Consider the following 7120-nt stretch of genomic DNA (forward strand, 5'->3'; position numbering starts at 1 on the left):
GACCTTCGTCGCCAAGCCTGCCGTCTTCACTAGCCAGGTTCCTCGTAAAAGAACTTTCACGGATCCTCTTTGGGCAGAATCGATCATGATGAGCAGCACGTTGAGGGAGAAAATAGAGCAGTGACGTGCGGGAGCAGCTATTTTGGAGGAACGACGACGCCCGCCATTGCCTACCGGGAGGTGAGGAGGAATGAAGCCAGTCCAGGCGCGCAGCGGGAGCCCGAACAAAGCTGCCGCGGACGCGGTGGAGTAGGGTCCATCTGCGGCCAATGGCGATGTGGCTCGGCGCCGGAGGCGGGGTGGCCTGTAGCCGGAACCTTGCGCCCGATGGCAGGTTGGCTCAGCGCCGGAGGGAGGGGCGGCCGTGAGATCTGGCCGATGGAGGGGTGGCCCGGCGCCGGCGGGCGGGATGGCCGGCATCCGGAACCGTGCGCCGGTGGGCGGGTGGCCGTTATAGCGCTGGAGGGAGGCGGGTTAGCTCGGCGCCGGAGGGTGGGCAGCTGCGAGAGCGCGGGCCGAGGACGGGAGGTGGCGGCGTGAGTCAGAGGAGGCAGGAGGCATGGCCATGCCGGCGTGAGTGAGGAGGAGGCAGGGCAAACCAGAACGAATTGGGGAAGGGATAGGGTAAGGAGACGTGAGGAAGAAATAGAGCAGTGACACCATACCTGTCCGGCTATTCTTTAATTTCTTTTTTCTTTCCAGTTTGCCCTGTTGACTGAGACGAGTATGCACTATGCAGCCTCCATTCTCTCTGTGGAAGAACAGGGGCTTCTCCCTGTACCAGTGCTAGCTAGCGGAGTTCTGGGCTCGAGTTCATCACTAGAATCTATAAATCTCCTCTTTTTTGTTACTTTTTTTTGGACAAATGCCTCCTTTCTTTGTTGATGTGGTTGGTTCGGGTAAAGTTAAAAAGGACTTTCTTATTCCCCCCCCCCTGCTCGGTGGGGTGATGTAGGGCATTTTCCCCTTTTGCCTTGTTCAAGACATGTAACATGTATATAGCCTCGTTACGAGATTCTTTTCTCTCCTTTTTTTAATCCATCCAGTACTGTAGTTAAGCAACCTCGCTTATTTTCATTGTCTATATGATGTTCTGCTGTTCAGTAAAAGGTGGGCTCCAGGATAACAAGCGATCGTGTCTACAAATTTTCTCAAATCAATTATGTTTTGACTGTTTTCAGATCGTAAATATTCATCTCTTACAATGTGTATTAACTATTGTAGATCATGGACGGAACTGAGACAGATACTACAAATGCTTTGAATGAACCTATCGACATAGGTTCAAATACAATGTTGGTGGAAGAGACGAGTTTTACCGAATCAACCAAGGTGATTTTGATTATATTTTTCTGAACACATGTTCCTAGATAAAAAGATCTTTATAATTAATTTTGTTTTTGCAGGTCATGGACAATATAAAAATGGATGTTGATGTTAAAGAAGCCATCACCAAAGGCCTCGAGGCTACCTTGATGGAAGGGACCCTAGACTCACCGACTCTTTCAAATCCAAAGGAGTCATGTCATAATAAACCAAAAAAACAAAACACAAACGTTATCCCCAAAGGTACTTAGTTCCGCCCTGTCCTTTTTGCTATATTACTTTTTATGTAATTAATGTGGCACACTTATATATCTTGTCAGACTATGTCTGTACCGCGGAAGATTTTGTCGTCATTGAATCAATAATGTCTGCACCTAAAAATATCAACTTTGTGTAGATCGGTGATGCATCGCTATCTAATGACCATTTAAAGTGTCTTACATGTGATGACGGATTTCTGCCTGATGATGTAAGTCAACAAGAAATCACTATTTACACAATTTGTGTCTATTTTTAATTTAAATGTGTTTTATGTGTTCAATTGTAGGTAATAAATGTCTACATATATTGCATGTGTGCATATGATCATCTGCTTAACAGAGTTGGCGATAACGTATATATGGATAAAACATACGTCTCCAATATGCTGAAGAAAGACGTAAAAATATATCGCCATATCATAGAGCAGGCATATATTTATCTAAAGCATGAAATGGTCAGAACTAAATCCCTACCTATGCATCTCATTTATTATATTTTTAACATATGTATACCTACTTATGTAATATTTTATTTTAGATCTTCCTACCGATAAATATCAGTAAGACCCACTGGTATTTAGCGGTCATCAATGCGAAGAAACGCCAAGTATTAGACTCACTTGGTCCTGGAATGGGTAGAACTGACCTCACGTTTATGGTAAGTTATTTGATTATGATCTCCTCTTGACAGTTTACTTTTTCCTCGGCGTCTAATATCTTTTTTCCTCATATAACAGCTCCGAGGACTTGAGAAGCACTTAAAGACTGCATCCCAAAGAAGGGGATTTGACAAAGGTGAAAAGTGGCACGATCTCGATGTCACGACATGGCCAATAGTAGAGCATATCCGAAAACCACTGCAGACTGATGGGTATGTTGAATCTCTTGAACTTTCGAATGTGAAAATTACGGTGATACAAAAGTAATGTATTTGAAGGTGTGTTTGGATAGTAGTTAAATTAGACCTTACCATTGAGTAACGGGCGTGGAGAAGCTCAGCCACTTCTTTTTTGGTGTATCAGCTCTATGTCTCTTCTATATGGGTACTAACGTAATTTCTTGTTTTTCTAGGTCGTGTGGTGCACGGTAGTTCAGTGACATGTAGAGATAGAAAATAAAATTAACTAAGAAGTTGAGCTACCATGAACCTATGCAAAAAAAGTTATTAAACCTCTGATCAAGTAGGTGTGAAAACTCTAAATTGTTTACAAAAAATGCGCGGTTTGCCAGTCTGGAGGATTGGGTAGGTCGAATGATATTTTAGCATCCTACATTGGTACCAGTAGCATGAAGTATAACGAAAATCTTTCTAGCTTAATGATTGTTTTAATATTTTTTATATTGATTTGTCTAGATAGAATTCTACTATAACATTTTCTAATTTTGTAGCGCATCGTGCGGGTTGTTCATGTTAAATTTTATGGAATATTGGACAGGCGATATGCTTTCTGACTGCATCACTCAGGTATTGTTTTGTTGAGAGACCGTTAGTAGTATCTTGCATCTTAAATTATTAATTTACAATATCAATGTTTCTTACTACTTTGTAGGAGGATATGAAAGCATTCCGAAGAAAATTAATTGTCATATTGCATGATTCGAAACAAAACAAAATAAGAGGCAATTCGATATATAATCAATCTAAAGATCAAGAAAATGGATCCGGTTCTGATATTACGGAATTGCCAAGTCTAGGTAAAGAACACCAAGGAGATGTAGCCAAAGAAAATATCCAGCTTCCTATTTGCACATTGTCCACCAAACCACATGAGTTTGTTGACGAGATATGCAAATACATCATGTCCATTGACGATGCAACCTGTTTGAAGTAAGCCTCATAAGATAATGATCAAGTGTCGGTACATATTATTATCATATCATTATTCTTATCAATTATTTTGCAGAAAAGAATGGGTGCGAAGCTCCACACCTTATCCACTAGGATTAAATCTAAAGCAAATTCAAGATATACTCAGGATGGACAAGCCAATGGACAAGGATTGTTTCAACATGGTTGTGCGCATAGTGGCATGTGATGAGATATAATTTTTGATAGAGCCTCCCGTGCATAACTTGGACTTAAGATTTTGTGTAAGTTATTACAATCGCATATTTATTGTCACTGTTATGGTTCTAAACCTTTTTTTTATCTCAGTCGGCGATACTCGATGGTAGAAAACATCCACTTTGGCGTGTTAAGCCAGATATTAAGGAGTTGGCAACATTTTTTCATAGCTGGCCTGGGATAGACCATAATATATCATCATGCAACATGGTAAGTTAGGTCTCTTTTCCATTATTAACATGATTTATGTGTTTTAATGCTCACCACTTGCAGAATTTTTTGCCACACGAATTTCTTGGCAACTTCATCTTGTTCACCATCGATAAACATGAGTGTCGTGTATGTATTTTAGACCCATGTTCTGAACCTCTATTAGAAGAGAGGTACCAACTAAAATTACAAAGGTGTTCATTCTATCTAAATGACGCTCTTGAGATAGCGCAACCTGGCTGGAATTCCGATATTTATTTCTGGCCACGTAAATATCCTCACAATATCCCAATACCAACAAGCCCCGACAGGTGATTTTTCTCAGGTTATCTTTACAAGCAGCTTATTTTATCATCATTCTAATGACCAAAGATAATGGTATGTTCCATTTATTTGCAGAAAATTGTCTGGATACTTAGTATTTAGTTTTATGCTTTCATGGGATGGTAAAAGATTTGTTCATCCAGTTTGCAGCGTGAGTACTCTATGTTTATAATATTATATTTTTGGTGGGAAGAAAACTTCATGTTAACATGATAGACTAATTGTGCAGGATGGTTACGAGCTAAGGAAAACGTTTTTGATACACATACTCAAGTATCTAGCTAATGAAGTTGAAGACAACATTCCTGAGATCGTGCGAGAATACCTTAGACGTGTCAACGGACCATGGCTTTAATAAATAGTGTATTCAGTCATTTCTCTTCTACAAAATGAATTGTGCAAAGTGGATCTTTAAATATTTTAAGTATTATATATTTATTGTATATACTTTAATATTTGCATGCATTATTTACACGCTTATGCATTTGACATTACATTAAAAGGCCGTGGCGAAGCACGGGCATTCTACTAGTAAAGCAATAGATTCAAAGTAGAATGCATTGAAGCAACACAAAGGATGATTAAGTTTCAGTGGTTGCTTTCAACTTGTAACATGTATATCTCATGGATATTTGTCAACATAGAGTAATATAACAAGTGCAATAAGTAATCATGTAAGAATCAATGCACACAGTTAACACAAGTGTTTGCTTCTAAGATAGAAAGAAGTAGGTAAACTAACTCAACATAAAGTAAAAGAATGGCCCTTCGCAGAGGAAAGCATGGATTGCTATTTTTGTGCTAGAGCTTTTATTTTGAAAACATAGAAACAATTTTGTCAACGGTAGTAATAATTCATATGTGCTATGCATAATACTTCCTACAAGTTGCAAGCCTCATGCATATTATACCAATAGTGCCCGCACCTTGTCCTAATTAGCTTGGATTACATGGATTATCATTGCATAACATATGTTTCAACCAAGTGTCACAAAGGGGTACCTCTATGCCGCCTGTACAAAGGTCCAAGGAGATCAATTGCATTTGATTTCTCGTTTTTAATAGATCTCAACTTAAGACATCCATACCAGGACAACATAGACAACAGATAATGGACTCCTCTTTTAATGCTTAAGCATTCAACAACAGATAATATTCTCATAAGAGATTGAGGATGTATGTCCAAACTGAAAACTTCCACCATGATACATGGCTTTGGTTAGCGGCCCAATGTTCTTCTCTAACATATGCATACTCAAACCATTTGATCATGACATCACCCTTACTTCAGACAAGACGAACATGCATAGCTTCTCACATGATATCCAACAAAGGTAAAAAGTTGATGGCGTCCCCAGAAACATGGTTACCGCTCAACAAGCAACTTATAACAACTAAGACACATAACTACATATTCATCACCACAATAGTTTTTAAGCTATTTGTCCCATGAGCTATGTATTGGAAAGATAAAGGAATGAAATTTTAAAGGTAGCACTCAAGTAATTTACTTTGGAATGGCAGAAAAATACCACATAGTAGGTAGATATAGTGGACACAAATGGCATGGGTTTTGGCTCAAGGTGTTTGGATGCACGAGAAGCATTTCCTCTCAGTACAAGTCTTTGGGCTAGCAAGGTTGTTTGAAGCAAACACAAGTATGAACAGGTACAGCAAAACTTACACAAGAACATATTGCAAGCATTATAAGACTCTACACTATCTTCCTTGTTGTTCAAACACTTTACCAGAAAATATCTAGACTTGGAGAGACCAATCATGCAAACCAAATTTTAACAAGCTCTACAGTAGTTCTCAACTAATAGATTAAACTACATGATGCAAGAGCTTAAACATGATCTAATGAAAGCTCAAAACAATTGCCAAGTTTCAAGTTATTCCAAACCATATGAAGCATTTTCTGATTCCAACCAAATAGCAATCAACGAAGCAATTTTCAGCCTTCGCCATGAACATTAAAACACAACTAAGAACACAAGTGTTCCATATGAAAAAGCGGAGCGTAATATCTCCAATGTAAGTATGGCGGGATCCAACTTTATTCAAACCAAAACAAAAATAAAAGCAAACAAACGCTCCATGTAAAGAACATAAGATGTGATGGAATAAAAATATAGTTTCACTAGAAGTGACCTGATAAGTTGTCGATGAAGAAGGGGATTCCTTGGGCATCCCCAAGCTTAGATGCTTGAGGCCCAGTTCTTTTGGCGGCTTCTCCGAGAAGCTGCCCTCCCCCAGCTTTCTGGGGAAGCCGGTGACAAAATTTAGTGAGGCTTCCAAATTAGTTTAGCCTTAGCTATTCTAGAAGCCTCGGAAAATTTTAGAACCAACTTTCCCAGGAAGCTGGGGGGAGGGCAGCTTCTCCGAGAAGCCGGCAAAAGAACTGGACCTGAGTCTTCTTTAAATATGCAGGGATGAACCACTGGGGCATCCCCAAGCTTAGACCTTTCACTCTTCGTGATCATATTGTATCATCCTCTTCTCTTGACCCTCGAAAACTTCCTCCACACCAAACTTAAAGCAAACTCATTAGAGGGTTAGTGCATAATCAAAAATTCATATATTCAGAGGTGACATAATCATTCTTAACACTTCTGGACATTGCACAAAGCTACTGAAAGTTAATGGAACAAAGAACCATTCAACATAGCAAAAGCGGCTGCGAAATAAAAGGCAGATCTGTCAAAACGGAACGGTCCGTAAAGACGAATTTTACAGAGGCACTTAACTTGCTCAAACGGAAAAACTCAAAACTAATGAAAGTTGCGTACATATCTGAGGATCACGCACGTAAATTGGCAGATATGTTTTATTTTTCTACAGAGAGATCTACGCAAATTCGTGACAGACAGCAAATCTGTTTCTACACAGCAATCCAAATCTAGCATCAACTTTACCATAGAGACTTTACTTG

At 39.5% G+C, this 7120-nt stretch overlaps 1 long non-coding RNA gene across 1 annotated transcript; it reads left to right on the plus strand.

The window, feature by feature from the left end:
* Nucleotides 1-4079: 4079 nt before the first annotated feature.
* Nucleotides 4080-4431, plus strand: LOC124703572. Its single transcript, XR_007003177.1, has 3 exons — nt 4080-4172; nt 4261-4336; nt 4415-4431. It is a non-coding gene; the product is annotated as an uncharacterized LOC124703572 (long non-coding RNA).
* Nucleotides 4432-7120: the final 2689 nt, after the last annotated feature.

Source organism: Lolium rigidum, chromosome 3, assembly GCF_022539505.1.
Source record: "Lolium rigidum isolate FL_2022 chromosome 3, APGP_CSIRO_Lrig_0.1, whole genome shotgun sequence".
NCBI lineage: Eukaryota > Viridiplantae > Streptophyta > Magnoliopsida > Poales > Poaceae > Lolium > Lolium rigidum.